General features: G+C 43.2%; 75 non-coding genes across 75 annotated transcripts; all 75 read left to right on the top strand.

Annotated features, from left to right (window-relative positions):
* The first annotated feature begins 77 nt into the window (after positions 1-77).
* LOC145573987 (5S ribosomal RNA) lies at positions 78-196 on the top strand. The gene has a single exon (XR_014097958.1). It is a non-coding gene; the product is annotated as a 5S ribosomal RNA (ribosomal RNA).
* A 189-nt stretch (positions 197-385) lies between these two features.
* Positions 386-504, top strand: LOC145572900 (5S ribosomal RNA). The gene has a single exon (XR_014097023.1). It is a non-coding gene; the product is annotated as a 5S ribosomal RNA (ribosomal RNA).
* A 188-nt stretch (positions 505-692) lies between these two features.
* Positions 693-811, top strand: LOC145573028 (5S ribosomal RNA). The gene has a single exon (XR_014097143.1). It is a non-coding gene; the product is annotated as a 5S ribosomal RNA (ribosomal RNA).
* Positions 812-999: 188 nt separating this feature from the next.
* Positions 1,000-1,118, top strand: LOC145572888 (5S ribosomal RNA). Its single transcript, XR_014097012.1, has one exon. It is a non-coding gene; the product is annotated as a 5S ribosomal RNA (ribosomal RNA).
* A 188-nt stretch (positions 1,119-1,306) lies between these two features.
* On the top strand, positions 1,307-1,425 carry LOC145573966 (5S ribosomal RNA). Its single transcript, XR_014097938.1, has one exon. It is a non-coding gene; the product is annotated as a 5S ribosomal RNA (ribosomal RNA).
* Positions 1,426-1,614: 189 nt separating this feature from the next.
* On the top strand, positions 1,615-1,733 carry LOC145572898 (5S ribosomal RNA). The gene has a single exon (XR_014097021.1). It is a non-coding gene; the product is annotated as a 5S ribosomal RNA (ribosomal RNA).
* A 188-nt stretch (positions 1,734-1,921) lies between these two features.
* LOC145573004 (5S ribosomal RNA) lies at positions 1,922-2,040 on the top strand. Its single transcript, XR_014097121.1, has one exon. It is a non-coding gene; the product is annotated as a 5S ribosomal RNA (ribosomal RNA).
* A 188-nt stretch (positions 2,041-2,228) lies between these two features.
* Positions 2,229-2,347, top strand: LOC145572897 (5S ribosomal RNA). The gene has a single exon (XR_014097020.1). It is a non-coding gene; the product is annotated as a 5S ribosomal RNA (ribosomal RNA).
* A 188-nt stretch (positions 2,348-2,535) lies between these two features.
* Positions 2,536-2,654, top strand: LOC145573082 (5S ribosomal RNA). The gene has a single exon (XR_014097195.1). It is a non-coding gene; the product is annotated as a 5S ribosomal RNA (ribosomal RNA).
* Positions 2,655-2,842: 188 nt separating this feature from the next.
* On the top strand, positions 2,843-2,961 carry LOC145572984 (5S ribosomal RNA). Its single transcript, XR_014097102.1, has one exon. It is a non-coding gene; the product is annotated as a 5S ribosomal RNA (ribosomal RNA).
* A 188-nt stretch (positions 2,962-3,149) lies between these two features.
* Positions 3,150-3,268, top strand: LOC145572876 (5S ribosomal RNA). The gene has a single exon (XR_014097001.1). It is a non-coding gene; the product is annotated as a 5S ribosomal RNA (ribosomal RNA).
* Positions 3,269-3,456: 188 nt separating this feature from the next.
* LOC145572865 (5S ribosomal RNA) lies at positions 3,457-3,575 on the top strand. Its single transcript, XR_014096990.1, has one exon. It is a non-coding gene; the product is annotated as a 5S ribosomal RNA (ribosomal RNA).
* Positions 3,576-3,763: 188 nt separating this feature from the next.
* LOC145572847 (5S ribosomal RNA) lies at positions 3,764-3,882 on the top strand. The gene has a single exon (XR_014096973.1). It is a non-coding gene; the product is annotated as a 5S ribosomal RNA (ribosomal RNA).
* A 188-nt stretch (positions 3,883-4,070) lies between these two features.
* LOC145572987 (5S ribosomal RNA) lies at positions 4,071-4,189 on the top strand. Its single transcript, XR_014097105.1, has one exon. It is a non-coding gene; the product is annotated as a 5S ribosomal RNA (ribosomal RNA).
* A 189-nt stretch (positions 4,190-4,378) lies between these two features.
* On the top strand, positions 4,379-4,497 carry LOC145574003 (5S ribosomal RNA). The gene has a single exon (XR_014097975.1). It is a non-coding gene; the product is annotated as a 5S ribosomal RNA (ribosomal RNA).
* A 189-nt stretch (positions 4,498-4,686) lies between these two features.
* Positions 4,687-4,805, top strand: LOC145573864 (5S ribosomal RNA). Its single transcript, XR_014097838.1, has one exon. It is a non-coding gene; the product is annotated as a 5S ribosomal RNA (ribosomal RNA).
* Positions 4,806-4,994: 189 nt separating this feature from the next.
* On the top strand, positions 4,995-5,113 carry LOC145572914 (5S ribosomal RNA). The gene has a single exon (XR_014097036.1). It is a non-coding gene; the product is annotated as a 5S ribosomal RNA (ribosomal RNA).
* Positions 5,114-5,300: 187 nt separating this feature from the next.
* LOC145572811 (5S ribosomal RNA) lies at positions 5,301-5,419 on the top strand. Its single transcript, XR_014096938.1, has one exon. It is a non-coding gene; the product is annotated as a 5S ribosomal RNA (ribosomal RNA).
* A 188-nt stretch (positions 5,420-5,607) lies between these two features.
* Positions 5,608-5,726, top strand: LOC145572913 (5S ribosomal RNA). Its single transcript, XR_014097035.1, has one exon. It is a non-coding gene; the product is annotated as a 5S ribosomal RNA (ribosomal RNA).
* A 189-nt stretch (positions 5,727-5,915) lies between these two features.
* Positions 5,916-6,034, top strand: LOC145572896 (5S ribosomal RNA). The gene has a single exon (XR_014097019.1). It is a non-coding gene; the product is annotated as a 5S ribosomal RNA (ribosomal RNA).
* A 188-nt stretch (positions 6,035-6,222) lies between these two features.
* LOC145574020 (5S ribosomal RNA) lies at positions 6,223-6,341 on the top strand. Its single transcript, XR_014097991.1, has one exon. It is a non-coding gene; the product is annotated as a 5S ribosomal RNA (ribosomal RNA).
* A 188-nt stretch (positions 6,342-6,529) lies between these two features.
* LOC145572894 (5S ribosomal RNA) lies at positions 6,530-6,648 on the top strand. Its single transcript, XR_014097018.1, has one exon. It is a non-coding gene; the product is annotated as a 5S ribosomal RNA (ribosomal RNA).
* A 188-nt stretch (positions 6,649-6,836) lies between these two features.
* On the top strand, positions 6,837-6,955 carry LOC145573081 (5S ribosomal RNA). The gene has a single exon (XR_014097194.1). It is a non-coding gene; the product is annotated as a 5S ribosomal RNA (ribosomal RNA).
* A 188-nt stretch (positions 6,956-7,143) lies between these two features.
* Positions 7,144-7,262, top strand: LOC145574018 (5S ribosomal RNA). The gene has a single exon (XR_014097989.1). It is a non-coding gene; the product is annotated as a 5S ribosomal RNA (ribosomal RNA).
* Positions 7,263-7,450: 188 nt separating this feature from the next.
* On the top strand, positions 7,451-7,569 carry LOC145573976 (5S ribosomal RNA). The gene has a single exon (XR_014097947.1). It is a non-coding gene; the product is annotated as a 5S ribosomal RNA (ribosomal RNA).
* A 188-nt stretch (positions 7,570-7,757) lies between these two features.
* On the top strand, positions 7,758-7,876 carry LOC145572893 (5S ribosomal RNA). The gene has a single exon (XR_014097017.1). It is a non-coding gene; the product is annotated as a 5S ribosomal RNA (ribosomal RNA).
* Positions 7,877-8,064: 188 nt separating this feature from the next.
* Positions 8,065-8,183, top strand: LOC145572952 (5S ribosomal RNA). Its single transcript, XR_014097072.1, has one exon. It is a non-coding gene; the product is annotated as a 5S ribosomal RNA (ribosomal RNA).
* A 188-nt stretch (positions 8,184-8,371) lies between these two features.
* LOC145574017 (5S ribosomal RNA) lies at positions 8,372-8,490 on the top strand. Its single transcript, XR_014097988.1, has one exon. It is a non-coding gene; the product is annotated as a 5S ribosomal RNA (ribosomal RNA).
* Positions 8,491-8,678: 188 nt separating this feature from the next.
* LOC145572873 (5S ribosomal RNA) lies at positions 8,679-8,797 on the top strand. Its single transcript, XR_014096998.1, has one exon. It is a non-coding gene; the product is annotated as a 5S ribosomal RNA (ribosomal RNA).
* A 188-nt stretch (positions 8,798-8,985) lies between these two features.
* LOC145572964 (5S ribosomal RNA) lies at positions 8,986-9,104 on the top strand. The gene has a single exon (XR_014097083.1). It is a non-coding gene; the product is annotated as a 5S ribosomal RNA (ribosomal RNA).
* A 188-nt stretch (positions 9,105-9,292) lies between these two features.
* On the top strand, positions 9,293-9,411 carry LOC145573901 (5S ribosomal RNA). The gene has a single exon (XR_014097875.1). It is a non-coding gene; the product is annotated as a 5S ribosomal RNA (ribosomal RNA).
* A 188-nt stretch (positions 9,412-9,599) lies between these two features.
* LOC145572956 (5S ribosomal RNA) lies at positions 9,600-9,718 on the top strand. Its single transcript, XR_014097076.1, has one exon. It is a non-coding gene; the product is annotated as a 5S ribosomal RNA (ribosomal RNA).
* Positions 9,719-9,906: 188 nt separating this feature from the next.
* On the top strand, positions 9,907-10,025 carry LOC145574016 (5S ribosomal RNA). The gene has a single exon (XR_014097987.1). It is a non-coding gene; the product is annotated as a 5S ribosomal RNA (ribosomal RNA).
* A 188-nt stretch (positions 10,026-10,213) lies between these two features.
* On the top strand, positions 10,214-10,332 carry LOC145572853 (5S ribosomal RNA). Its single transcript, XR_014096978.1, has one exon. It is a non-coding gene; the product is annotated as a 5S ribosomal RNA (ribosomal RNA).
* A 189-nt stretch (positions 10,333-10,521) lies between these two features.
* On the top strand, positions 10,522-10,640 carry LOC145572892 (5S ribosomal RNA). The gene has a single exon (XR_014097016.1). It is a non-coding gene; the product is annotated as a 5S ribosomal RNA (ribosomal RNA).
* A 188-nt stretch (positions 10,641-10,828) lies between these two features.
* On the top strand, positions 10,829-10,947 carry LOC145573958 (5S ribosomal RNA). The gene has a single exon (XR_014097930.1). It is a non-coding gene; the product is annotated as a 5S ribosomal RNA (ribosomal RNA).
* Positions 10,948-11,135: 188 nt separating this feature from the next.
* Positions 11,136-11,254, top strand: LOC145573925 (5S ribosomal RNA). The gene has a single exon (XR_014097898.1). It is a non-coding gene; the product is annotated as a 5S ribosomal RNA (ribosomal RNA).
* A 189-nt stretch (positions 11,255-11,443) lies between these two features.
* Positions 11,444-11,562, top strand: LOC145573027 (5S ribosomal RNA). The gene has a single exon (XR_014097142.1). It is a non-coding gene; the product is annotated as a 5S ribosomal RNA (ribosomal RNA).
* A 188-nt stretch (positions 11,563-11,750) lies between these two features.
* On the top strand, positions 11,751-11,869 carry LOC145572951 (5S ribosomal RNA). Its single transcript, XR_014097071.1, has one exon. It is a non-coding gene; the product is annotated as a 5S ribosomal RNA (ribosomal RNA).
* A 189-nt stretch (positions 11,870-12,058) lies between these two features.
* LOC145573975 (5S ribosomal RNA) lies at positions 12,059-12,177 on the top strand. Its single transcript, XR_014097946.1, has one exon. It is a non-coding gene; the product is annotated as a 5S ribosomal RNA (ribosomal RNA).
* Positions 12,178-12,365: 188 nt separating this feature from the next.
* LOC145573040 (5S ribosomal RNA) lies at positions 12,366-12,484 on the top strand. Its single transcript, XR_014097155.1, has one exon. It is a non-coding gene; the product is annotated as a 5S ribosomal RNA (ribosomal RNA).
* A 189-nt stretch (positions 12,485-12,673) lies between these two features.
* On the top strand, positions 12,674-12,792 carry LOC145574004 (5S ribosomal RNA). The gene has a single exon (XR_014097976.1). It is a non-coding gene; the product is annotated as a 5S ribosomal RNA (ribosomal RNA).
* Positions 12,793-12,981: 189 nt separating this feature from the next.
* LOC145573026 (5S ribosomal RNA) lies at positions 12,982-13,100 on the top strand. Its single transcript, XR_014097141.1, has one exon. It is a non-coding gene; the product is annotated as a 5S ribosomal RNA (ribosomal RNA).
* A 188-nt stretch (positions 13,101-13,288) lies between these two features.
* Positions 13,289-13,407, top strand: LOC145572950 (5S ribosomal RNA). The gene has a single exon (XR_014097070.1). It is a non-coding gene; the product is annotated as a 5S ribosomal RNA (ribosomal RNA).
* Positions 13,408-13,596: 189 nt separating this feature from the next.
* LOC145573974 (5S ribosomal RNA) lies at positions 13,597-13,715 on the top strand. Its single transcript, XR_014097945.1, has one exon. It is a non-coding gene; the product is annotated as a 5S ribosomal RNA (ribosomal RNA).
* A 188-nt stretch (positions 13,716-13,903) lies between these two features.
* On the top strand, positions 13,904-14,022 carry LOC145572949 (5S ribosomal RNA). Its single transcript, XR_014097069.1, has one exon. It is a non-coding gene; the product is annotated as a 5S ribosomal RNA (ribosomal RNA).
* Positions 14,023-14,211: 189 nt separating this feature from the next.
* Positions 14,212-14,330, top strand: LOC145573972 (5S ribosomal RNA). The gene has a single exon (XR_014097943.1). It is a non-coding gene; the product is annotated as a 5S ribosomal RNA (ribosomal RNA).
* A 188-nt stretch (positions 14,331-14,518) lies between these two features.
* LOC145572841 (5S ribosomal RNA) lies at positions 14,519-14,637 on the top strand. The gene has a single exon (XR_014096967.1). It is a non-coding gene; the product is annotated as a 5S ribosomal RNA (ribosomal RNA).
* Positions 14,638-14,825: 188 nt separating this feature from the next.
* On the top strand, positions 14,826-14,944 carry LOC145572948 (5S ribosomal RNA). Its single transcript, XR_014097068.1, has one exon. It is a non-coding gene; the product is annotated as a 5S ribosomal RNA (ribosomal RNA).
* Positions 14,945-15,133: 189 nt separating this feature from the next.
* On the top strand, positions 15,134-15,252 carry LOC145572812 (5S ribosomal RNA). Its single transcript, XR_014096939.1, has one exon. It is a non-coding gene; the product is annotated as a 5S ribosomal RNA (ribosomal RNA).
* A 188-nt stretch (positions 15,253-15,440) lies between these two features.
* LOC145572830 (5S ribosomal RNA) lies at positions 15,441-15,559 on the top strand. The gene has a single exon (XR_014096956.1). It is a non-coding gene; the product is annotated as a 5S ribosomal RNA (ribosomal RNA).
* Positions 15,560-15,747: 188 nt separating this feature from the next.
* Positions 15,748-15,866, top strand: LOC145573957 (5S ribosomal RNA). Its single transcript, XR_014097929.1, has one exon. It is a non-coding gene; the product is annotated as a 5S ribosomal RNA (ribosomal RNA).
* A 188-nt stretch (positions 15,867-16,054) lies between these two features.
* On the top strand, positions 16,055-16,173 carry LOC145572955 (5S ribosomal RNA). Its single transcript, XR_014097075.1, has one exon. It is a non-coding gene; the product is annotated as a 5S ribosomal RNA (ribosomal RNA).
* Positions 16,174-16,361: 188 nt separating this feature from the next.
* On the top strand, positions 16,362-16,480 carry LOC145574015 (5S ribosomal RNA). The gene has a single exon (XR_014097986.1). It is a non-coding gene; the product is annotated as a 5S ribosomal RNA (ribosomal RNA).
* A 188-nt stretch (positions 16,481-16,668) lies between these two features.
* On the top strand, positions 16,669-16,787 carry LOC145573930 (5S ribosomal RNA). The gene has a single exon (XR_014097903.1). It is a non-coding gene; the product is annotated as a 5S ribosomal RNA (ribosomal RNA).
* Positions 16,788-16,975: 188 nt separating this feature from the next.
* LOC145572891 (5S ribosomal RNA) lies at positions 16,976-17,094 on the top strand. Its single transcript, XR_014097015.1, has one exon. It is a non-coding gene; the product is annotated as a 5S ribosomal RNA (ribosomal RNA).
* A 187-nt stretch (positions 17,095-17,281) lies between these two features.
* LOC145572946 (5S ribosomal RNA) lies at positions 17,282-17,400 on the top strand. The gene has a single exon (XR_014097066.1). It is a non-coding gene; the product is annotated as a 5S ribosomal RNA (ribosomal RNA).
* A 188-nt stretch (positions 17,401-17,588) lies between these two features.
* Positions 17,589-17,707, top strand: LOC145573904 (5S ribosomal RNA). The gene has a single exon (XR_014097878.1). It is a non-coding gene; the product is annotated as a 5S ribosomal RNA (ribosomal RNA).
* Positions 17,708-17,896: 189 nt separating this feature from the next.
* On the top strand, positions 17,897-18,016 carry LOC145572909 (5S ribosomal RNA). Its single transcript, XR_014097032.1, has one exon. It is a non-coding gene; the product is annotated as a 5S ribosomal RNA (ribosomal RNA).
* A 188-nt stretch (positions 18,017-18,204) lies between these two features.
* Positions 18,205-18,323, top strand: LOC145572963 (5S ribosomal RNA). The gene has a single exon (XR_014097082.1). It is a non-coding gene; the product is annotated as a 5S ribosomal RNA (ribosomal RNA).
* A 188-nt stretch (positions 18,324-18,511) lies between these two features.
* LOC145572819 (5S ribosomal RNA) lies at positions 18,512-18,630 on the top strand. The gene has a single exon (XR_014096945.1). It is a non-coding gene; the product is annotated as a 5S ribosomal RNA (ribosomal RNA).
* A 188-nt stretch (positions 18,631-18,818) lies between these two features.
* Positions 18,819-18,938, top strand: LOC145573086 (5S ribosomal RNA). The gene has a single exon (XR_014097199.1). It is a non-coding gene; the product is annotated as a 5S ribosomal RNA (ribosomal RNA).
* Positions 18,939-19,125: 187 nt separating this feature from the next.
* On the top strand, positions 19,126-19,244 carry LOC145572807 (5S ribosomal RNA). The gene has a single exon (XR_014096934.1). It is a non-coding gene; the product is annotated as a 5S ribosomal RNA (ribosomal RNA).
* Positions 19,245-19,431: 187 nt separating this feature from the next.
* LOC145572945 (5S ribosomal RNA) lies at positions 19,432-19,550 on the top strand. The gene has a single exon (XR_014097065.1). It is a non-coding gene; the product is annotated as a 5S ribosomal RNA (ribosomal RNA).
* A 186-nt stretch (positions 19,551-19,736) lies between these two features.
* LOC145573039 (5S ribosomal RNA) lies at positions 19,737-19,855 on the top strand. Its single transcript, XR_014097154.1, has one exon. It is a non-coding gene; the product is annotated as a 5S ribosomal RNA (ribosomal RNA).
* Positions 19,856-20,043: 188 nt separating this feature from the next.
* On the top strand, positions 20,044-20,162 carry LOC145574030 (5S ribosomal RNA). The gene has a single exon (XR_014098001.1). It is a non-coding gene; the product is annotated as a 5S ribosomal RNA (ribosomal RNA).
* Positions 20,163-20,350: 188 nt separating this feature from the next.
* LOC145573116 (5S ribosomal RNA) lies at positions 20,351-20,468 on the top strand. The gene has a single exon (XR_014097228.1). It is a non-coding gene; the product is annotated as a 5S ribosomal RNA (ribosomal RNA).
* Positions 20,469-20,658: 190 nt separating this feature from the next.
* Positions 20,659-20,782, top strand: LOC145573080 (5S ribosomal RNA). Its single transcript, XR_014097193.1, has one exon. It is a non-coding gene; the product is annotated as a 5S ribosomal RNA (ribosomal RNA).
* A 188-nt stretch (positions 20,783-20,970) lies between these two features.
* LOC145573068 (5S ribosomal RNA) lies at positions 20,971-21,092 on the top strand. Its single transcript, XR_014097181.1, has one exon. It is a non-coding gene; the product is annotated as a 5S ribosomal RNA (ribosomal RNA).
* A 188-nt stretch (positions 21,093-21,280) lies between these two features.
* On the top strand, positions 21,281-21,399 carry LOC145574019 (5S ribosomal RNA). Its single transcript, XR_014097990.1, has one exon. It is a non-coding gene; the product is annotated as a 5S ribosomal RNA (ribosomal RNA).
* A 188-nt stretch (positions 21,400-21,587) lies between these two features.
* On the top strand, positions 21,588-21,706 carry LOC145574007 (5S ribosomal RNA). The gene has a single exon (XR_014097979.1). It is a non-coding gene; the product is annotated as a 5S ribosomal RNA (ribosomal RNA).
* A 189-nt stretch (positions 21,707-21,895) lies between these two features.
* LOC145573024 (5S ribosomal RNA) lies at positions 21,896-22,017 on the top strand. The gene has a single exon (XR_014097139.1). It is a non-coding gene; the product is annotated as a 5S ribosomal RNA (ribosomal RNA).
* A 188-nt stretch (positions 22,018-22,205) lies between these two features.
* Positions 22,206-22,327, top strand: LOC145573067 (5S ribosomal RNA). The gene has a single exon (XR_014097180.1). It is a non-coding gene; the product is annotated as a 5S ribosomal RNA (ribosomal RNA).
* Positions 22,328-22,515: 188 nt separating this feature from the next.
* Positions 22,516-22,634, top strand: LOC145573996 (5S ribosomal RNA). Its single transcript, XR_014097968.1, has one exon. It is a non-coding gene; the product is annotated as a 5S ribosomal RNA (ribosomal RNA).
* A 188-nt stretch (positions 22,635-22,822) lies between these two features.
* On the top strand, positions 22,823-22,941 carry LOC145573985 (5S ribosomal RNA). Its single transcript, XR_014097956.1, has one exon. It is a non-coding gene; the product is annotated as a 5S ribosomal RNA (ribosomal RNA).
* Positions 22,942-23,017: the final 76 nt, after the last annotated feature.

The raw sequence follows: 23,017 nt of genomic DNA, 5'->3' as shown, positions 1-23,017 counted from the left end.
GGGGGCAAAGTTACGGCATTTTAAAAGAAATCAGGGGCTGGAAAGGGTATAAATAAAAATTAACGCTCTAAGTAAATGGGTGCGATCATACCAGCACTAATGCACCGGATCCCATCAGAACTCTGCAGTTAAGCGTGCTTGGGCGAGAGTAGTACTAGGATGGGTGACCTCCTGGGAAGTCCTCGTGTTGCACCCCTTTTTCGGCGAATTCGGAATTTATTTTTGTTTTTGGTTATTTTGATTTGAGACGCGTAGATCCCGAAAAACTAACCAATTTGAAAGAAAAAAAATGTTTAGTTCGGGCGATCGGGCGCAAAGTTACGGCATTTTAAAAGAAATCAGGGGCTGGAAAGGGTATAAATAAAAATTAACGCTCTAAGTAAATGGGTGCGATCATACCAGCACTAATGCACCGGATCCCATCAGAACTCCGCAGTTAAGCGTGCTTGGGCGAGAGTAGTACTAGGATGGGTGACCTCCTGGGAAGTCCTCGTGTTGCACCCCTTTTTCGGCGAATTCGGAATTTATTTTTGTTTTTGGTTATTTTGATTTGAGACGCGTAGATCCCGAAAAACTAACCAATTTGAAAGAAAAAAATGTTTAGTTCGGGCGATCGGGCGCAAAGTTACGGCATTTTAAAAGAAATCAGGGGCTGGAAAGGGTATAAATAAAAATTAACGCTCTAAGTAAATGGGTGCGATCACACCAGCACTAATGCACCGGATCCCATCAGAACTCCGCAGTTAAGCGTGCTTGGGCGATAGTAGTACTAGGATGGGTGACCTCCTGGGAAGTCCTCGTGTTGCACCCCTTTTTCGGCGAATTCGGAATTTATTTTTGTTTTTGGTTATTTTGATTTGAGACGCGTAGATCCCGAAAAACTAACCAATTTGAAAGAAAAAAATGTTTAGTTCGGGCGATCGGGCGCAAAGTTACGGCATTTTAAAAGAAATCAGGGGCTGGAAAGGGTATAAATAAAAATTAACGCTCTAAGTAAATGGGTGCGATCATACCAGCACTAATGCACCGGATCCCATCAGAACTCCGCAGTTAAGCGTGCTTGGGCGAGAGTAGTACTAGGATGGGTGACCTCCTGGGAAGTCCTCGTGTTGCACCCCTTTTTCGGCGAATTCGGAATTTATTTTTGTTTTTGGTTATTTTGATTTGAGACGCGTAGATCCCGAAAAACTAACCAATTTGAAAGAAAAAAATGTTTAGTTCGGGCGATCGGGCGCAAAGTTACGGCATTTTAAAAGAAATCAGGGGCTGGAAAGGGTATAAATAAAAATTAACGCTCTAAGTAAATGGGTGCGATCATACCAGCACTAATGCACCGGATCCCATCAGAACTCCGCAGTTAAGCGTGCTTGGGCGAGAGGAGTACTAGGATGGGTGACCTCCTGGGAAGTCCTCGTGTTGCACCCCTTTTTCGGCGAATTCGGAATTTATTTTTGTTTTTGGTTATTTTGATTTGAGACGCGTAGATCCTGAAAAACTAACCAATTTGAAAGAAAAAAAATGTTTAGTTCGGGCGATCGGGCGCAAAGTTACGGCATTTTAAAAGAAATCAGGGGCTGGAAAGGGTATAAATAAAAATTAACGCTCTAAGTAAATGGGTGCGATCATACCAGCACTAATGCACCGGATCCCATCAGAACTCCGCAGTTAAGCGTGCTTGGGCGAGAGTAGTGCTAGGATGGGTGACCTCCTGGGAAGTCCTCGTGTTGCACCCCTTTTTCGGCGAATTCGGAATTTATTTTTGTTTTTGGTTATTTTGATTTGAAACGCGTAGATCCCGAAAAACTAACCAATTTGAAAGAAAAAAATGTTTAGTTAGGGCGATCGGGGGCAAAGTTACGGCATTTTAAAAGAAATCAGGGGCTGGAAAGGGTATAAATAAAAATTAACGCTCTAAGTAAATGGGTGCGATCATACCAGCACTAATGCACCGGATCCCATCAGAACTCCGCAGTTAAGCGTGCTTGGGCGAGAGTAGTACTAGGATAGGTGACCTCCTGGGAAGTCCTCGTGTTGCTCCCCCTTTTCGGCGAATTCGGAATTTATTTTTGTTTTTGGTTATTTTGATTTGAGACGCGTAGATCCCGAAAAACTAACCAATTTGAAAGAAAAAAATGTTTAGTTCGGGCGATCGGGCGCAAAGTTACGGCATTTTAAAAGAAATCAGGGGCTGGAAAGGGTATAAATAAAAATTAGCGCTCTAAGTAAATGGGTGCGATCATACCAGCACTAATGCACCGGATCCCATCAGAACTCCGCAGTTAAGCGTGCTTGGGCGAGAGTAGTGCTAGGATGGGTGACCTCCTGGGAAGTCCTCGTGTTGCACCCCTTTTTCGGCGAATTCGGAATTTATTTTTGTTTTTGGTTATTTTGATTTGAGACGCGTAGATCCCGAAAAACTAACCAATTTGAAAGAAAAAAATGTTTAGTTCGGGCGATCGGGCGCAAAGTTACGATATTTTAAAAGAAATCAGGGCCTGGAAAGGGTATAAATAAAAATTAACGCTCTAAGTAAATCGGTGCGATCATACCAGCACTACTGCACCGGATCCCATCAGAACTCCGCAGTTAGGCGTGCTTGGGCGAGAGTAGTACTAGGATGGGTGACCTCCTGGGAATTCCTCGTGTTGCACCCCTTTTTCGGCGAATTCGGAATTTATTTTTGTTTTTGGTTATTTTGATTTGAGACGCGTAGATCCCGAAAAACTAACCAATTTGAAAGAAAAAAATGTTTAGTTCGGGCGATCGGGCGCAAAGTTACGGCATTTTAAAAGAAATCAGGGGCTGGAAAGGGTATAAATAAAAATTAACGCTCTAAGTAAATGGGTGCGATCATACCAGCACTAATGCACCGGATCCCATCAGAACTCCGCAGTTAAGCGTGCTTGGGCGAGAGTAGTAGTAGGATGGGTGACCTCCTGGGAAGTCCTCGTGTTGCTCCCCCTTTTCGGCGAATTCGGAATTTATTTTTGTTTTTGGTTATTTTGATTTGAGACGCGTAGATCCCGAAAAACTAACCAATTTGAAAGAAAAAAATGTTTAGTTCGGGCGATCAGGCGCAAAGTTACGGCATTTTAAAAGAAATCAGGGGCTGGAAAGGGTATAAATAAAAATTAACGCTCTAAGTAAATGGGTGCGATCATACCAGCACTAATGCACCGGATCCCATCAGAACTCCGCAGTTAAGCGTGCTTGGGCGAGAGTAGTACTAGGATGGGTGACCTCCTGGGAAGTCCTCGTGTTGCACCCCTTTTTCGGCGAATTCGGAATTTATTTTTGTTTTTGGTTATTTTGATTTGAGACGCGTAGATCCCGAAAAACTAACCAATTTGAAAGAAAAAAATGTTTAGTTCGGGCGATCGGGCGCAAAGTTACGGCATTTTAAAAGAAATCAGGGGCTGGAAAGGGTATAAATAAAAATTAACGCTCTAAGTAAATGGGTGCGATCATACCAGCACTAATGCACCGGATCCCATCAGAACTCCGCAGTTAAGCGTGCTTGGGCGAGAGTAGTACTAGGATGGGTGACCTCCTGGGAAGTCCTCGTGTTGCACCCCTTTTTCGGCGAATTCGGAATTTATTTTTGTTTTTGGTTATTTTGATTTGAGACGCGTAGATCCCGAAAAACTAACCAATTTGAAAGAAAAAAATGTTTAGTTCGGGCGATCGGGCGCAAAGTTACGGCATTTTAAAAGAAATCAGGGGCTGGAAAGGGTATAAATAAAAATTAACGCTCTAAGTAAATGGGTGCGATCACACCAGCACTAATGCACCGGATCCCATCAGAACTCCGCAGTTAAGCGTGCTTGGGCGAGAGTAGTACTAGGATGGGTGACCTTCTGGGAAGTCCTCGTGTTGCACCCCTTTTTCGGCGAATTCGGAATTTATTTTTGTTTTTGGTTATTTTGATTTGAGACGCGTAGATCCCGAAAAACTAACCAATTTGAAAGAAAAAAATGTTTAGTTCGGGCGATCGGGCGCAAAGTTACGGCATTTTAAAAGAAATCAGGGGCTGGAAAGGGTATAAATAAAAATTAACGCTCTAAGTAAATGGGTGCGATCATACCAGCACTAATGCACCGGATCTCATCAGAACTCCGCAGTTAAGCGTGCTTAGGCGAGAGTAGTACTAGGATGGGTGACCTCCTGGGAAGTCCTCGTGTTGCACCCCTTTTTCGGCGAAATCGGAATTTATTTTTGTTTTTGGTTATTTTGATTTGAGACGCGTAGATCCCGAAAAACTAACCAATTTGAAAGAAAAAAAATGTTTAGTTCGGGCGATCGGGCGCAAAGTTACGGCATTTTAAAAGAAATCAGGGGCTGGAAAGGGTATAAATAAAAATTAACGCTCTAAGTAAATGGGTGGGATCATACCAGCACTAATGCACCGGATCCCATCAGAACTCCGCAGTTAAGCGTGCTTGGGCGAGAGTAGTACTAGGATGGGTGACCTCCTGGGAAGTTCTCGTGTTGCACCCCTTTTTCGGCGAAATCGGAATTTATTTTTGTTTTTGGTTATTTTGATTTGAGACGCGTAGATCCCGAAAAACTAACCAATTTGAAAGAAAAAAAATGTTTAGTTCGGGCGATCGGGCGCAAAGTTACGGCATTTTAAAAGAAATCAGGGGCTGGAAAGGGTATAAATAAAAATTAACGCTCTAAGTAAATGGGTGCGATCATACCAGCACTAATGCACCGGATCCCATCAGAACTCCGCAGTTAAGCGTGCTTGGGCGAGAGTAGTACTAGGATGGGTGACCTCCTGGGAAGTCCTCGTGTCGCACCCCTTTTTCGGCGAATTCGGAATTTATTTTTGTTTTTGGTTATTTTGATTTGAGACGCGTAGATCCCGAAAAACTAACCAATTTGAAAGAAAAAAAATGTTTAGTTCGGGCGATCGGGCGCAAAGTTACGGCATTTTAAAAGAAATCAGGGGCTGGAAAGGGTATAAATAAAAATTAACGCTCTAAGTAAATGGGTGCGATCATACCAGCACTAATGCACCGGATCCCATCAGAACTCCGCAGTTAAGCGTGCTTGGGCGAGAGGAGTACTAGGATGGGTGACCTCCAGGGAAGTCCTCGTGTTGCACCCCTTTTTCGGCGAATTCGGAATTTATTTTTGTTTTTGGTTATTTTGATTTGAGACGCGTAGATCCCGAAAAACTAACCAATTTGAAAGAAAAAAATGTTTAGTTCGGGCGATCGGGCGCAAAGTTACGGCATTTTAAAAGAAATCAGGGCTGGAAAGGGTATAAATAAAAATTAACGCTCTAAGTAAATGGATGCGATCATACCAGCACTAATGCACCGGATCCCATCAGAACTCCGCAGTTAAGCGTGCTTGGGCGAGAGTAGTACTAGGATGGGTGACCTCCTGGGAAGTCCTCGTGTTGCACCCTTTTTTCGGCGAATTCGGAATTTATTTTTGTTTTTGGTTATTTTGATTTGAGACGCGTAGATCCCGAAAAACTAACCAATTTGAAAGAAAAAAATGTTTAGTTCGGGCGATCGGGCGCAAAGTTACGGCATTTTAAAAGAAATCAGGGGCTGGAAAGGGTATAAATAAAAATTAACGCTCTAAGTAAATGGGTGCGATCATACCAGCACTAATGCACCGGATCCCATCAGAACTCCGCAGTTAAGCGTGCTTGGGCGAGAGGAGTACTAGGATGGGTGACCTCCAGGGAAGTCCTCGTGTTGCACCCCTTTTTCGGCGAATTCGGAATTTATTTTTGTTTTTGGTTATTTTGATTTGAGACGCGTAGATCCCGAAAAACTAACCAATTTGAAAGAAAAAAAATGTTTAGTTCGGGCCATCGGGCGCAAAGTTACGGCATTTTAAAAGAAATCAGGGGCTGGAAAGGGTATAAATAAAAATTAACGCTCTAAGTAAATGGGTGCGATCATACCAGCACTAATGCACCGGATCCCATCAGAACTCCGCAGTTAAGCGTGCTTGGGCGAGAGTAGTGCTAGGATGGGTGACCTCCTGGGAAGTCCTCGTGTTGCACCCCTTTTTCGGCGAATTCGGAATTTATTTTTGTTTTTGGTTATTTTGATTTGAAACGCGTAGATCCCGAAAAACTAACCAATTTGAAAGAAAAAAATGTTTAGTTAGGGCGATCGGGCGCAAAGTTACGGCATTTTAAAAGAAATCAGGGGCTGGAAAGGGTATAAATAAAAATTAACGCTCTAAGTAAATGGGTGCGATCATACCAGCACTAATGCACCGGATCCCATCAGAACTCCGCAGTTAAGCGTGCTTGGGCGAGAGTAGTACTAGGATGGGTGACCTCCTGGGAAGTCCTCGTGTTGCTCCCCCTTTTCGGCGAATTCGGAATTTATTTTTGTTTTTGGTTATTTTGATTTGAGACGCGTAGATCCCGAAAAACTAACCAATTTGAAAGAAAAAAATGTTTAGTTCGGGCGATCGGGCGCAAAGTTACGGCATTTTAAAAGAAATCAGGGGCTGGAAAGGGTATAAATAAAAATTAGCGCTCTAAGTAAATGGGTGCGATCATACCAGCACTAATGCACCGGATCCCATCAGAACTCCGCAGTTAAGCGTGCTTGGGCGAGAGTAGTGCTAGGATGGGTGACCTCCTGGGAAGTCCTCGTGTTGCACCCCTTTTTCGGCGAATTCGGAATTTATTTTTGTTTTTGGTTATTTTGATTTGAGACGCGTAGATCCCGAAAAACTAACCAATTTGAAAGAAAAAAATGTTTAGTTCGGGCGATCGGGCGCAAAGTTACGATATTTTAAAAGAAATCAGGGCCTGGAAAGGGTATAAATAAAAATTAACGCTCTAAGTAAATCGGTGCGATCATACCAGCACTACTGCACCGGATCCCATCAGAACTCCGCAGTTAGGCGTGCTTGGGCGAGAGTAGTACTAGGATGGGTGACCTCCTGGGAATTCCTCGTGTTGCACCCCTTTTTCGGCGAATTCGGAATTTATTTTTGTTTTTGGTTATTTTGATTTGAGACGCGTAGATCCCGAAAAACTAACCAATTTGAAAGAAAAAAATGTTTAGTTCGGGCGATCGGGCGCAAAGTTACGGCATTTTAAAAGAAATCAGGGGCTGGAAAGGGTATAAATAAAAATTAACGCTCTAAGTAAATGGGTGCGATCATACCAGCACTAATGCACCGGATCCCATCAGAACTCCGCAGTTAAGCGTGCTTGGGCGAGAGTAGTACTAGGATGGGTGACCTCCTGGGAAGTCCTCGTGTTGCTCCCCCTTTTCGGCGAATTCGGAATTTATTTTTGTTTTTGGTTATTTTGATTTGAGACGCGTAGATCCCGAAAAACTAACCAATTTGAAAGAAAAAAATGTTTAGTTCGGGCGATCGGGCGCAAAGTTACGGCATTTTAAAAGAAATCAGGGGCTGGAAAGGGTATAAATAAAAATTAACGCTCTAAGTAAATGGGTGCGATCATACCAGCACTATTGCACCGGATCCCATCAGAACTCCGCAGTTAAGCGTGCTTGGGCGAGAGTAGTACTAGGATGGGTGACCTCCTGGGAAGTCCTCGTGTTGCACCCATTTTTCGGCGAATTTGGAATTTATTTTTGTTTTTGGTTATTTTGATTTGAGACGCGTAGATCCCGAAAAACTAACCAATTTGAAAGAAAAAAATGTTTAGTTCGGGCGATCGGGCGCAAAGTTACGGCATTTTAAAAGAAATCAGGGGCTGGAAAGGGTATAAATAAAAATTAACGCTCTAAGTAAATGGGTGCGATCATACCAGCACTAATGCACCGGATCCCATCAGAACTCCGCAGTTAAGCGTGCTTGGGCGAGAGTAGTGCTAGGATGGGTGACCTCCTGGGAAGTCCTCGTGTTGCACCCCTTTTTCTGCAAATTCGGAATTTATTTTTGTTTTTGGGTTTTTTGATTTGAGACGCGTAGATCCCGAAAAACTAACCAATTTGAAAGAAAAAAATGTTTAGTTCGGGCGATCGGGCGCAAAGTTACGGCATTTTATAAGAAATCAGGGGCTGGAAAGGGTATAAATAAAAATTAACGCTCTAAGTAAATGGGTGCGATCATACCAGCACTAATGCACCGGATCCCATCAGAACTCCGCAGTTAAGCGTGCTTGGGCGAGAGTAGTACTAGGATGGGTGACCTCCTGGAAAGTCCTCGTGTTGCACCCATTTTTCGGCGAATTCGGAATTTATTTTTGTTTTTGGTTATTTTGATTTGAGACGCGTAGATCCCGAAAAACTAACCAATTTGAAAGAAAAAAATGTTTAGTTCGGGCGATCGGGCGCAAAGTTACGGCATTTTAAAAGAAATCAGGGGCTGGAAAGGGTATAAATAAAAATTAACGCTCTAAGTAAATGGGTGCGATCATACCAGCACTAATGCACCGGATCCCATCAGAACTCCGCAGTTAAGCGTGCTTGGGCGAGAGTAGTACTAGGATGGGTGACCTCCTGGGAAGTCCTCGTGTTGCTCCCCCTTTTCGGCGAATTCGGAATTTATTTTTGTTTTTGGTTATTTTGATTTGAGACGCGTAGATCCCGAAAAACTAACCAATTTGAAAGAAAAAAATGTTTAGTTCGGGCGATCGGGCGCAAAGTTACGGCATTTTAAAAGAAATCAGGGGCTGGAAAGGGTATAAATAAAAATTAACGCTCTAAGTAAATTGGTGCGATCATACCAGCACTAATGCACCGGATCCCATCAGAACTCCGCAGTTAAGCGTGCTTGGGCGAGAGTAGTACTAGGATGGGTGACCTCCTGGGAAGTACTCGTGTTGCACCCCTTTTTCGGCGAATTCGGAATTTATTTTTGTTTTTGGTTATTTTGATTTGAAACGCGTAGATCCCGAAAAACTAACCAATTTGAAAGAAAAAAATGTTTAGTTCGGGCGATCGGGCGCAAAGTTACGGCATTTTAAAAGAAATCAGGGGCTGGAAAGGGTATAAATAAAAATTAACGCTCTAAGTAAATGGGTGCGATCATACCATCACTAATGCACCGGATCCCATCAGAACTCCGCAGTTAAGCGTGCTTGGGCGAGAGTAGTACTAGGATGGGTGACCTCCTGGGAAGTCCTCGTGTTGCACCCCCTTTTCGGCGAATTCGGAATTTATTTTTGTTTTTGGTTATTTTGATTTGAGACGCGTAGATCCCGAAAAACTAACCAATTTGAAAGAAAAAAATGTTTAGTTCGGGCGATCGGGCGCAAAGTTACGGCATTTTAAAAGAAATCAGGGGCTGGAAAGGGTATAAATAAAAATTAACGCTCTAAGTAAATGGGTGCGATCATACCAGCACTAATGCACCGGATCCCATCAGAACTCCGCAGTTAAGCGTGCTTGGGCGAGAGTAGTACTAGGATGGGTGACCTCCTGGGAAGTCCTCGTGTTGCACCCTTTTTTCGGCGAATTCGGAATTTATTTTTGTTTTTGGTTATTTTGATTTGAGACGCGTAGATCCCGAAAAACTAACCAATTTGAAAGAAAAAAATGTTTAGTTCGGGCGATCGGGCGCAAAGTTACGGCATTTTAAAAGAAATCAGGGGCTGGAAAGGGTATAAATAAAAATTAACGCTCTAAGTAAATGGGTGCGATCATACCAGCACTAATGCACCGGATCCCATCAGAACTCCGCAGTTAGGCGTGCTTGGGCGAGAGTAGTACTAGGATGGGTGACCTCCTGGGAATTCCTCGTGTTGCACCCCTTTTTCGGCGAATTCGGAATTTATTTTTGTTTTTGGTTATTTTGATTTGAAACGCGTAGATCCCGAAAAACTAACCAATTTGAAAGAAAAAAATGTTTAGTTCGGGCGATCGGGCGCAAAGTTACGGCATTTTAAAAGAAATCAGGGGCTGGAAAGGGTATAAATAAAAATTAACGCTCTAAGTAAATGGGTGCGATCATACCAGCACTAATGCACCGGATCCCATCAGAACTCCGCAGTTAAGCGTGCTTGGGCGAGAGTAGTACTAGGATGGGTGACCTCCTGGGAAGTCCTCGTGTTGCTCCCCCTTTTCGGCGAATTCGGAATTTATTTTTGTTTTTGGTTATTTTGATTTGAGACGCGTAGATCCCGAAAAACTAACCAATTTGAAAGAAAAAAATGTTTAGTTCGGGCGATCGTGCGCAAAGTTACGGCATTTTAAAAGAAATCAGGGGCTGCAAAGGGTATAAATAAAAATTAACGCTCTAAGTAAATGGGTGCGATCATACCAGCACTAATGCACCGGATCCCATCAGAACTCCGCAGTTAAGCGTGCTTGGGCGAGAGTAGTACTAGGATGGGTGACCTCCTGGGAAGTCCTCGTGTTGCACCCCTTTTTCGGCGAATTCGGAATTTATTTTTGTTTTTGGTTATTTTGATTTGAGACGCGTAGATCCCGAAAAACTAACCAATTTGAAAGAAAAAAAATGTTTAGTTCGGGCGATCGGGCGCAAAGTTACGGCATTTTAAAAGAAATCAGGGGCTGGAAAGGGTATAAATAAAAATTAACGCTCTAAGTAAATGGGTGCGATCATACCAGCACTAATGCACCGGATCCCATCAGAACTCCGCAGTTAAGCGTGCTTGGGCGAGAGTAGTGCTAGGATGGGTGACCTCCTGGGAAGTCCTCGTGTTGCACCCCTTTTTCGGCGAATTCGGAATTTATTTTTGTTTTTGGGTTTTTTGATTTGAGACGCGTAGATCCCGAAAAACTAACCAATTTGAAAGAAAAAAATGTTTAGTTCGGGCGATCGGGCGCAAAGTTACGGCATTTTAAAAGAAATCAGGGGCTGGAAAGGGTATAAATAAAAATTAACGCTCTAAGTAAATGGGTGCGCTCATACCAGCACTAATGCACCGGATCCCATCAGAACTCCGCAGTTAAGCGTGCTTGGGCGAGAGTAGTACTAGGATGGGTGACCTCCTGGGAAGTCCTCGTGTTGCACCCCTTTTTCGGCGAATTCGGAATTTATTTTTGTTTTTGGGTTTTTTGATTTGAGACGCGTAGATCCCGAAAAACTAACCAATTTGAAAGAAAAAAATGTTTAGTTCGGGCGATCGGGCGCAAAGTTACGGCATTTTAAAAGAAATCAGGGGCTGGAAAGGGTATAAATAAAAATTAACGCTCTAAGTAAATGGGTGCGATCATACCAGCACTAATGCACCGGATCCCATCAGAACTCCGCAGTTAAGCGTGCTTGGGCGAGAGTAGTACTAGGATGGGTGACCTCCTGGGAAGTCCTCGTGTTGCACCCATTTTTCGGCGAATTCTGAATTTATTTTTGTTTTTGGTTATTTTGATTTGAGACGCGTAGATCCCGAAAAACTAACCAATTTGAAAGAAAAAAAATGTTTAGTTCGGGCGATCGGGCGCAAAGTTACGACATTTTAAAAGAAATCAGGGGCTGGAAAGGGTATAAATAAAAATTAACGCTCTAAGTAAATGGGTGCGCTCATAACAGCACTAATGCACCGGATCCCATCAGAACTCCGCAGTTAAGCGTGCTTGGGCGAGAGTAGTACTAGGATGGGTGACCTCCTGGGAAGTCCTCGTGTTGCACCCCTTTTTCGGCGAATTCGGAATTTATTTTTGTTTTTGGGTTTTTTGATTTGAGACGCGTAGATCCCGAAAAACTAACCAATTTGAAAGAAAAAAATGTTTAGTTCGGGCGATCGGGCGCAAAGTTACGGCATTTTAAAAGAAATCAGGGGCTGGAAAGGGTATAAATAAAAATTAACGCTCTAAGTAAATGGGTGCGATCATACCAGCACTAATGCACCGGATCCCATCAGAACTCCGCAGTTAAGCGTGCTTGGGCGAGAGTAGTACTAGGATGGGTGACCTCCTGGAAAGTCCTCGTGTTGCACCCATTTTTCGGCGAATTCGGAATTTATTTTTGTTTTTGGTTATTTTGATTTGAGACGCGTAGATCCCGAAAAACTAACCAATTTGAAAGAAAAAAAATGTTTAGTTCGGGCGATCGGGCGCAAAGTTACGGCATTTTAAAAGAAATCAGGGGCTGGAAAGGGTATAAATAAAAATTAACGCTCTAAGTAAATGGGTGCGATCACACCAGCACTAATGCACCGGATCCCATCAGAACTCCGCAGTTAAGCGTGCTTGGGCGAGAGTAGTACTAGGATGGGTGACCTCCTGGGAAGTCCTCGTGTTGCACCCCCTTTTCGGCGAATTCGGAATTTATTTTTGTTTTTGGTTATTTTGATTTGAGACGCGTAGATCCCGAAAAACTAACCAATTTGAAAGAAAAAAATGTTTAGTTCGGGCGATCGGGCGCAAAGTTACGGCATTTTAAAAGAAATCAGGGGCTGGAAAGGGTATAAATAAAAATTAACGCTCTAAGTAAATGGGTGCGATCATACCAGCACTAATGCACCGGATCCCATCAGAACTCCGCAGTTAAGCGTGCTTGGGCGAGAGTAGTACTAGGATGGGTGACCTCCTGGAAAGTCCTAGTGTTGCACCCATTTTTCGGCGAATTCGGAATTTATTTTTGTTTTTGGTTATTTTGATTTGAGACGCGTAGATCCCGAAAAACTAACCAATTTGAAAGAAAAAAAATGTTTAGTTCGGGCGATCGGGCGCAAAGTTACGACATTTTAAAAGAAATCAGGGGCTGGAAAGGGTATAAATAAAAATTAACGCTCTAAGTAAATGGGTGCGATCACACCAGCACTAATGCACCGGATCCCATCAGAACTCCGCAGTTAAGCGTGCTTGGGCGAGAGTAGTACTAGGATGGGTGACCTCCTGGGAATTCCTCGTGTTGCACCCCTTTTTCGGCGAATTCGGAATTTATTTTTGTTTTTGGTTATTTTGATTTGAGACGCGTAGATCCCGAAAAACTAACCAATTTGAAAGAAAAAAAATGTTTAGTTCGGGCGATCGGGCGCAAAGTTACGGCATTTTAAAAGAAATCAGGGGCTGGAAAGGGTATAAATAAAAATTAACGCTCTAAGTAAATGGGTGCGCTCATAACAGCACTAATGCACCGGATCCCATCAGAACTCCGCAGTTAAGCGTGCTTGGGCGAGAGTAGTACTAGGATGGGTGACCTCCTGGGAAGTCCTCGTGTTGCACCCCTTTTTCGGCGAATTCGGAATTTATTTTTGTTTTTGGGTTTTTTGATTTGAGACGCGTAGATCCCGAAAAACTAACCAATTTGAAAGAAAAAAATGTTTAGTTCGGGCAATCGGGCGCAAAGTTACGGCATTTTAAAAGAAATCAGGGGCTGGAAAGGGTATAAATAAAAATTAACGCTCTAAGTAAATGGGTGCGATCATACCAGCACTAATGCACCGGATCCCATCAGAACTCCGCAGTTAAGCGTGCTTGGGCGAGAGTAGTACTAGGATGGGTGACCTCCTGGAAAGTCCTCGTGTTGCACCCATTTTTCGGCGAATTCGGAATTTATTTTTGTTTTTGGTTATTTTGATTTGAGACGCGTAGATCCCGAAAAACTAACCAATTTGAAAGAAAAAAAATGTTTAGTTCGGGCGATCGGGCGCAAAGTTACGGCATTTTAAAAGAAATTAGGGGCTGGAAAGGGTATAAATAAAAATTAACGCTCTAAGTAAATGGGTGCGATCACACCAGCACTAATGCACCGGATCCCATCAGAACTCCGCAGTTAAGCGTGCTTGGGCGAGAGTAGTACTAGGATGGGTGACCTCCTGGGAAGTCCTCGTGTTGCACCCCCTTTTCGGCGAATTCGGAATTTATTTTTGTTTTTGGTTATTTTGATTTGAGACGCGTAGATCCCGAAAAACTAACCAATTTGAAAGAAAAAAATGTTTAGTTCGGGCGATCGGGCGCAAAGTTACGGCATTTTAAAAGAAATCAGGGGCTGGAAAGGGTATAAATAAAAATTAACGCTCTAAGTAAATGGGTGCGATCATACCAGCACTAATGCACCGGATCCCATCAGAACTCCGCAGTTAAGCGTGCTTGGGCGAGAGTAGTACTAGGATGGGTGACCTCCTGGAAAGTCCTCGTGTTGCACCCATTTTTCGGCGAATTCGGAATTTATTTTTGTTTTTGGTTATTTTGATTTGAGACGCGTAGATCCCGAAAAACTAACCAATTTGAAAGAAAAAAAATGTTTAGTTCGGGCGATCGGGCGCAAAGTTACGACATTTTAAAAGAAATCAGGGGCTGGAAAGGGTATAAATAAAAATTAACGCTCTAAGTAAATGGGTGCGATCACACCAGCACTAATGCACCGGATCCCATCAGAACTCCGCAGTTAAGCGTGCTTGGGCGAGAGTAGTACTAGGATGGGTGACCTCCTGGGAAGTCCTCGTGTTGCACCCCCTTTTCGGCGAATTCGGAATTTATTTTTGTTTTTGGTTATTTTGATTTGAGACGCGTAGATCCCGAAAAACTAACCAATTTGAAAGAAAAAAATGTTTAGTTCGGGCGATCGGGCGCAAAGTTACGGCATTTTAAAAGAAATCAGGGGCTGGAAAGGGTATAAATAAAAATTAACGCTCTAAGTAAATGGGTGCGATCATACCAGCACTAATGCACCGGATCCCATCAGAACTCCGCAGTTAAGCGTGCTTGGGCGAGAGTAGTACTAGGATGGGTGACCTCCTGGGAAGTCCTCGTGTTGCACCCCCTTTTCGGCGAATTCGGAATTTATTTTTGTTTTTGGTTATTTTGATTTGAGACGCGTAGATCCCGAAAAACTAACCAATTTGAAAGAAAAAAATGTTTAGTTCGGGCGATCGGGCGCAAAGTTACGGCATTTTAAAAGAAATCAGGGGCTGGAAAGGGTATAAATAAAAATTAACGCTCTAAGTAAATGGGTGCGATCATACCAGCACTAATGCACCGGATCCCATCAGAACTCCGCAGTTAAGCGTGCTTGGGCGAGAGTAGTACTAGGATGGGTGACCTCCTGGAAAGTCCTCGTGTTGCACCCATTTTTCGGCGAATTCGGAATTTATTTTTGTTTTTGGTTATTTTGATTTGAGACGCGTAGATCCCGAAAAACTAACCAATTTGAAAGAAAAAAAATGTTTAGTTCGGGCGATCGGGCGCAAAGTTACGGCATTTTAAAAGAAATCAGGGGCTGGAAAGGGTATAAATAAAAATTAACGCTCTAAGTAAATGGGTGCGATCACACCAGCACTAATGCACCGGATCCCATCAGAACTCCGCAGTTAAGCGTGCTTGGGCGAGAGTAGTACTAGGATGGGTGACCTCTTGGGAAGTCCTCGTGTTGCACCCCCTTTTCGGCGAATTCGGAATTTATTTTTGTTTTTGGTTATTTTGATTTGAGACGCGTAGATCCCGAAAAACTAACCAATTTGAAAGAAAAAAATGTTTAGTTCGGGCGATCGGGCGCAAAGTTACGGCATTTTAAAAGAAATCAGGGGCTGGAAAGGGTATAAATAAAAATTAACGCTCTAAGTAAATGGGTGCGATCATACCAGCACTAATGCACCGGATCCCATCAGAACTCCGCAGTTAAGCGTGCTTGGGCGAGAGTAGTACTAGGATGGGTGACCTCCTGGGAAGTCCTCGTGTTGCACCCCCTTTTCGGCGAATTCGGAATTTATTTTTGTTTTTGGTTATTTTGATTTGAGACGCGTAGATCCCGAAAAACTAACCAATTTGAAAGAAAAAAATGTTTAGTTCGGGCGATCGGGCGCAAAGTTACGGCATTTTAAAAGAAATCAGGGGCTGGAAAGGGTATAAATAAAAATTAACGCTCTAAGTAAATGGGTGCGCTCATACCAGCACTAATGCACCGGATCCCATCAGAACTCCGCAGTTAAGCGTGCTTGGGCGAGAGTAGTACTAGGATGGGTGACCTCCTGGGAAGTCCTCGTGTTGCACCCCCTTTTCGGCGAATTCGGAATTTATTTTTGTTTTTGGTTATTTTGATTTGAGACGCGTAGATCCCGAAAAACTAACCAATTTGAAAGAAAAAAATGTTTAGTTCGGGCGATCGGGCGCAAAGTTACGGCATTTTAAAAGAAATCAGGGGCTGGAAAGGGTATAAATAAAAATTAACGCTCTAAGTAAATGGGTGCGATCATACCAGCACTAATGCACCGGATCCCATCAGAACTCCGCAGTTAGGCGTGCTTGGGCGAGAGTAGTACTAGGATGGGTGACCTCCTGGGAATTCCTCGTGTTGCACCCCTTTTTCGGCGAATTCGGAATTTATTTTTGTTTTTGGTTATTTTGATTTGAAACGCGTAGATCCCGAAAAACTAACCAATTTGAAAGAAAAAAATGTTTAGTTCGGGCGATCGGGCGCAAAGTTACGGCATTTTAAAAGAAATCAGGGGCTGGAAAGGGTATAAATAAAAATTAACGCTCTAAGTAAATGGGTGCGATCATACCAGCACTAATGCACCGGATCCCATCAGAACTCCGCAGTTAAGCGTGCTTGGGCGAGAGTAGTACTAGGATGGGTGACCTCCTGGGAAGTCCTCGTGTTGCTCCCCCTTTTCGGCGAATTCGGAATTTATTTTTGTTTTTGGTTATTTTGATTTGAGACGCGTAGATCCCGAAAAACTAACCAATTTGAAAGAAAAAAATGTTTAGTTCGGGCGATCGGGCGCAAAGTTACGGCATTTTAAAAGAAATCAGGGGCTGGAAAGGGTATAAATAAAAATTAACGCTCTAAGTAAATGGGTGCGATCATACCAGCACTAATGCACCGGATCCCATCAGAACTCCGCAGTTAAACGTGCTTGGGCGAGAGTAGTACTAGGATGGGTGACCTCCTGGGAAGTCCTCGTGTTGCACCCCTTTTTCGGCGAATTCGGAATTTATTTTTGTTTTTGGTTATTTTGATTTGAGACGCGTAGATCCCGAAAAACTAACCAATTTGAAAGAAAAAAATGTTTAGTTCGGGCGATCGGGCGCAAAGTTACGGCATTTTAAAAGAAATCAGGGGCTGGAAAGGGTATAAATAAAAATTAACGCTCTAAGTAAATGGGTGCGATCATACCAGCACTAATGCACCGGATCCCATCAGAACTCCGCAGTTAAGCGTGCTTGGGCGAGAGTAGTGCTAGGATGGGTGACCTCCTGGGAAGTCCTCGTGTTGCACCCCTTTTTCGGCGAATTCGGAATTTATTTTTGTTTTTGGGTTTTTTGATTTGAGACGCGTAGATCCCGAAAAACTAACCAATTTGAAAGAAAAAACTGTTTAGTTCGGGCGATCGGGCGCAAAGTTACGGCATTTTAAAAGAAATCAGGGGCTGGAAAGGTATAAATAAAAATTAACGCTCTAAGTAAATGGGTGCGATCATACCAGCACTAATGCACCGGATCCCATCAGAACTCCGCAGTTAAGCGTGCTTGGGCGAGAGTAGTACTAGGATGGGTGACCTCCTGGAAAGTCCTCGTGTTGCACCCATTTTTCGGCGAATTCGGAATTTATTTTTGTTTTTGGTTATTTTGATTTGAGACGCGTAGATCCCGAAAAACTAACCAATTTGAAAGAAAAAAAATGTTTAGTTCGGGCGATCGGGCGCAAAGTTACGGCATTTTAAAGAAATCAGGGGCTGGAAAGGGTATAAATAAAAATTAACGCTCTAAGTAAATGGGTGCGATCATACCAGCACTAATGCACCGGATCCCATCAGAACTCCGCAGTTAAGCGTGCTTGGGCGTGAGTAGTACTAGGATGGGTGACCTCCTGGGAAGTCCTCGTGTTGCACCCCTTTTTCGGCGAATTCGGAATTTATTTTTGTTTTTGGTTATTTTGATTTGAGACGCGTAGATCCCGAAAAACTAACCAATTTGAAAGAAAAAAAATGTTTAGTTCGGGCGATCGGGCGCAAAGTTACGGCATTTTAAAAGAAATCAGGGGCTGGAAAGGGTATAAATAAAAATTAACGCTCTAAGTAAATGGGTGCGATCATACCAGCACTAATGCACCGGATCCCATCAGAACTCCGCAGTTAAGCGTGCTTGGGGCGAGAGTAGTACTAGGATGGGTGACCTCCTGGGAAGTCCTCGTGTTGCACCCCTTTTTCGGCGAATTCGGAATTTATTTTTGTTTTTGGGTTTTTTGATTTGAGACGCGTAGATCCCGAAAAACTAACCAATTTGAAAGAAAAAAATGTTTAGTTCGGGCGATCGGGCGCAAAGTTACGGCATTTTAAGAGAAATCAGGGGCTGGAAAGGGTATAAATAAAAATTAACGCTCTAAGTAAATGGGTGCGATCATACCATCACTAATGCACCGGATCCCATCAGAACTCCGCAGTTAAGCGTGCTTGGGCGAGAGTAGTACTAGGATGGGTGACCTCCTGGGAAGTCCTCGTGTTGCACCCCCTTTTCGGCGAATTCGGAATTTATTTTTGTTTTTGGTTATTTTGATTTGAGACGCGTAGATCCCGAAAAACTAACCAATTTGAAAGAAAAAAATGTTTAGTTCGGGCGATCGGGCGCAAAGTTACGGCATTTTAAAAGAAATCAGGGGCTGGAAAGGGTATAAATAAAAATTAACGCTCTAAGTAAATGGGTGCGATCATACCAGCACTAATGCACCGGATCCCATCAGAACTCCGCAGTTAAGCGTGCTTGGGCGAGAGTAGTACTAGGATGGGTGACCTCCTGGGAAGTCCTCGTGTTGCACCCCTTTTTCGGCGAATTCGGAATTTATTTTTGTTTTTGGTTATTTTGATTTGAGACGCGTAGATCCCGAAAAACTAACCAATTTGAAAGAAAAAAATGTTTAGTTCGGGCGATCGGGCGCAAAGTTACGGCATTTTAAAAGAAATCAGGGGCTGGAAAGGGTATAAATAAAAATTAACGCTCTAAGTAAATGGGTGCGATCATACCAGCACTAATGCACCGGATCCCATCAGAAACTCCGCAGTTAAGCGTGCATGGGCGAGAGTAGTGCTAGGATGGGTGACCTCCTGGGAAGTCCTCGTGTTGCACCCCTTTTTCGGCGAATTCGGAATTTATTCTTGTTTTTGGTTATTTTGATTTGAGACGCGTAGATCCCGAAAAACTAACCAATTTGAAAGAAAAAATGTTTAGTTCGGGCGATCGGGCGCAAAGTTACGGCATTTTAAAAGAAATCAGGGGCTGGAAAGGGTATAAATAAAAATTAACGCTCTAAGTAAATGGGTGCGATCATACCAGCACTAATGCACCGGATCCCATCAGAACTCCGCAGTTAAGCGTGCTTGGGCGAGAGTAGTACTAGGATGGGTGACCTCCTGGGAAGTCCTCGTGTTGCACCCCTTTTTCGGCGAATTCGGAATTTATTTTTGTTTTTGGGTTTTTTGATTTGAGAAGCGTAGATCCGAAAAACTAACCAATTTGAAAGAAAAAAATGTTTAGTTCGGGCGATCGGGCGCAAAGTTACGGCATTTTAAAAGAAATCAGGGGCTGGAAAGGGTATAAATAAAAATTAACGCTCTAAGTAAATGGGTGCGATCATACCAGCACTAATGCACCGGATCCCATCAGAACTCCGCAGTTAAGCGTGCTTGGGCGAGAGTAGTACTAGGATGGGTGACCTCCTGGAAAGTCCTCGTGTTGCACCCATTTTTCGGCGAATTCGGAATTTATTTTTGTTTTTGGTTATTTTGATTGAGACGCGTAGATCCCGAAAAACTAACCAATTTGAAAGAAAAAAAATGTTTAGTTCGGGCGATCGGCGCAAAGTTACGACATTTTAAAAGAAATCAGGGCTGGAAAGGGTATAAATAAAAATTAACGCTCTAAGTAAATGGGTGCGATCATACCAGCACTAATGCACCGGATCCCATCAGAACTCCGCAGTTAAGCGTGCTTAGGCGAGAGTAGTGCTAGGATGGGTGACCTCCTGGGAAGTCCTCGTGTTGCACCCCTTTTTCGGCGAATTCGGAATTTATTTTTGTTTTTGGTTATTTTGATTTGAGACGCGTAGATCCCGAAAAACTAACCAATTTGAAAGAAAAAAATGTTTAGTTCGGGCGATCAGGCGCAAAGTTACGGCATTTTAAAAGAAATCAGGGGCTGGAAAGGGTATAAATAAAAATTAACGCTCTAAGTAAATGGGTGCGATCATACCAGCACTAATGCACCGGATCCCATCAGAACTCCGCAGTTAAGCGTGCTTGGGCGAGAGTAGTACTAGGATGGGTGACCTCCTGGGAAGTCCTCGTGTTGCACCCCTTTTTCGGCGAATTCGAAATTTATTTTTGTTTTTGGTTATTTTGATTTGAGACGCGTAGATCCCGAAAAACTAACCAATTTGAAAGAAAAAAATGTTTAGTTCGGGCGATCGGGCGCAAAGTTACGGCATTTTAAAAGAAATCAGGGGCTGGAAAGGGTATAAATAAAAATTAACGCTCTAAGTAAATGGGTGCGATCATACCAGCACTAATGCACCGGATCCCATCAGAACTCTGCAGTTAAGCGTGATTGGGCGAGAGTAGTACTAGGATGGGTGACCTCTGGGAAGTCCTCGTGTTGCACCCCCTTTTCGGCGAATTCGGAATTTATTTTTGTTTTTGGTTATTTTGATTTGAGACGCGTAGATCCCGAAAAACTAACCAATTTGAAAGAAAAAAAATGTTTAGTTCGGGCGATCGGGCGCAAAGTTACGGCATTTTAAAAAGAAATCAGGGGCTGGAAAGGGTATAAATAAAAATTAACGCTCTAAGTAAATGGGTGCGATCATACCAGCACTAATGCACCGGATCCCATCAGAACTCCGCAGTTAAGCGTGCTTGGGCGAGAGTAGTATAGTACTAGGATGGGTGACCTCTTGGGAAGTCCTCGTGTTGCACCCCTTTTTCGGCGAATTCGGAATTTATTTTTGTTTTTGGTTATTTTGATTTGAGACGCGTAGATCCCGAAAAACTAACCAATTTGAAAGAAAAAAATGTTTAGTTCGGGCGATCGGGCGCAAAGTTACGGCATTTTAAAAGAAATCAGGGGCTGGAAAGGGTATAAATAAAAATTAACGCTCTAAGTAAATGGGTGCTATCATACCAGCACTAATGCACCGGATCCCATCAGAACTCCGCAGTTAAGCGTGCTTGGGCGAGAGTAGTAGTACTAGGATGGGTGACCTCCTGGGAAGTCCTCGTGTTGCACCCCTTTTTCGGCGAATTCGGAATTTATTTTTGTTTTTGGTTATTTTGATTTGAGACGCGTAGATCCCGAAAAACTAACCAATTTGAAAGAAAAAAATGTTTAGTTCGGGCGATCGGGCGCAAAGTTACGGCATTTTAAAAGAAATCAGGGGCTGGAAAGGGTATAAATAAAAATTAACGCTCTAAGTAAATGGGTGCGATCATACCAGCACTAATGCACCGGATCCCATCAGAACTCCGCAGTTAAGCGTGCTTGGGCGAGAGTAGTACTAGGATGGGTGACCTCCTGGGAAGTCCTCGTGTTGCACCCCCTTTTCGGCGAATTCGGAATTTATTTTTGTTTTTGGTTATTTTGATTTGAGACGCGTAGATCCCGAAAAACTAACCAATTTGAAAGAAAAAAATGTTTAGTTCGGGCGATTGGGCGCAAAGTTACGGCATTTTAAAAGAAATCAGGGGCTGGAAAGGGTATAAATAAAAATTAACGCTCTAAGTAAATGGGTGCGATCATACCAGCACTAATGCACCGGATCCCATCAGAACTCCGCAGTTAAGCGTGCTTGGGCGAGAGTAGTACTAGGATGGGTGACCTCCTGGGAAGTCCTCGTGTTGCACCCCTTTTTCGGCGAATTCGGAATTTATTTTTGTTTTTGGTTATTTTGATTTGAGACGCGTAGATCCCGAAAAACTAACCAATTTGAAAGAAAAAAAATGTTTAGTTCGGGCGATCGGGCGCAAAGTTACGGCATTTTAAAAGAAATCAGGGGCTGGAAAGGGTATAAATAAAAATTAACGCTCTAAGTAAATGGGTGCGATCATACCAGCACTAATGCACCGGATCCCATCAGAACTCCGCAGTTAAGCGTGCTTGGGCGAGAGTAGTAGTACTAGGATGGGTGACCTCTTGGGAAGTCCTCGTGTTGCACCCCTTTTTCGGCGAATTCGGAATTTATTTTTGTTTTTGGTTATTTTGATTTGAGACGCGTAGATCCCGAAAAACTAACCAATTTGAAAGAAAAAAATGTTTAGTTCGGGCGATCGGGCGCAAAGTTACGGCATTTTAAAAGAAATCAGGGGCTGGAAAGGGTATAAATAAAAATTAACGCTCTAAGTAAATGGGTGCTATCATACCAGCACTAATGCACCGGATCCCATCAGAACTCCGCAGTTAAGCGTGCTTGGGCGAGAGTAGTAGTACTAGGATGGGTGACCTCCTGGGAAGTCCTCGTGTTGCACCCCTTTTTCGGCGAATTCGGAATTTATTTTTGTTTTTGGTTATTTTGATTTGAGACGCGTAGATCCCGAAAAACTAACCAATTTGAAAGAAAAAAATGTTTAGTTCGGGCGATCGGGCGCAAAGTTACGGCATTTTAAAAGAAATCAGGGGCTGGAAAGGGTATAAATAAAAATTAACGCTCTAAGTAAATGGGTGCGATCATACCAGCACTAATGCACCGGATCCCATCAGAACTCCGCAGTTAAGCGTGCTTGGGCGAGAGTAGTACTAGGATGGGTGACCTCCTGGGAAGTCCTCGTGTTGCACCCCCTTTTCGGCGAATTCGGAATTTATTTTTGTTTTTGGTTATTTTGATTTGAGACGCGTAGATCCCGAAAAACTAACCAATTTGAAAGAAAAAAATGTTTAGTTCGGGCGATTGGGCGCAAAGTTACGGCATTTTAAAAGAAATCAGGGGCTGGAAAGGGTATAAATAAAAATTAACGCTCTAAGTAAATGGGTGCGATCATACCAGCACTAATGCACCGGATCCCATCAGAACTCCGCAGTTAAGCGTGCTTGGGCGAGAGTAGTACTAGGATGGGTGACCTCCTGGGAAGTCCTCGTGTTGCACCCCTTTTTCGGCGAATTCGGAATTTATTTTTGTTTTTGGTTATTTTGATTTGAGACGCGTAGATCCCGAAAAACTAACC

Source organism: Chenopodium album, chromosome 12 (assembly GCF_948465745.1).
Source record: "Chenopodium album chromosome 12, dcCheAlbu1.1, whole genome shotgun sequence".
Lineage (NCBI taxonomy): Eukaryota > Viridiplantae > Streptophyta > Magnoliopsida > Caryophyllales > Amaranthaceae > Chenopodium > Chenopodium album.
The sequence above is the reverse complement of the archived record's forward strand: the minus strand, read 5'-3'. Positions and strand labels throughout refer to the sequence as shown.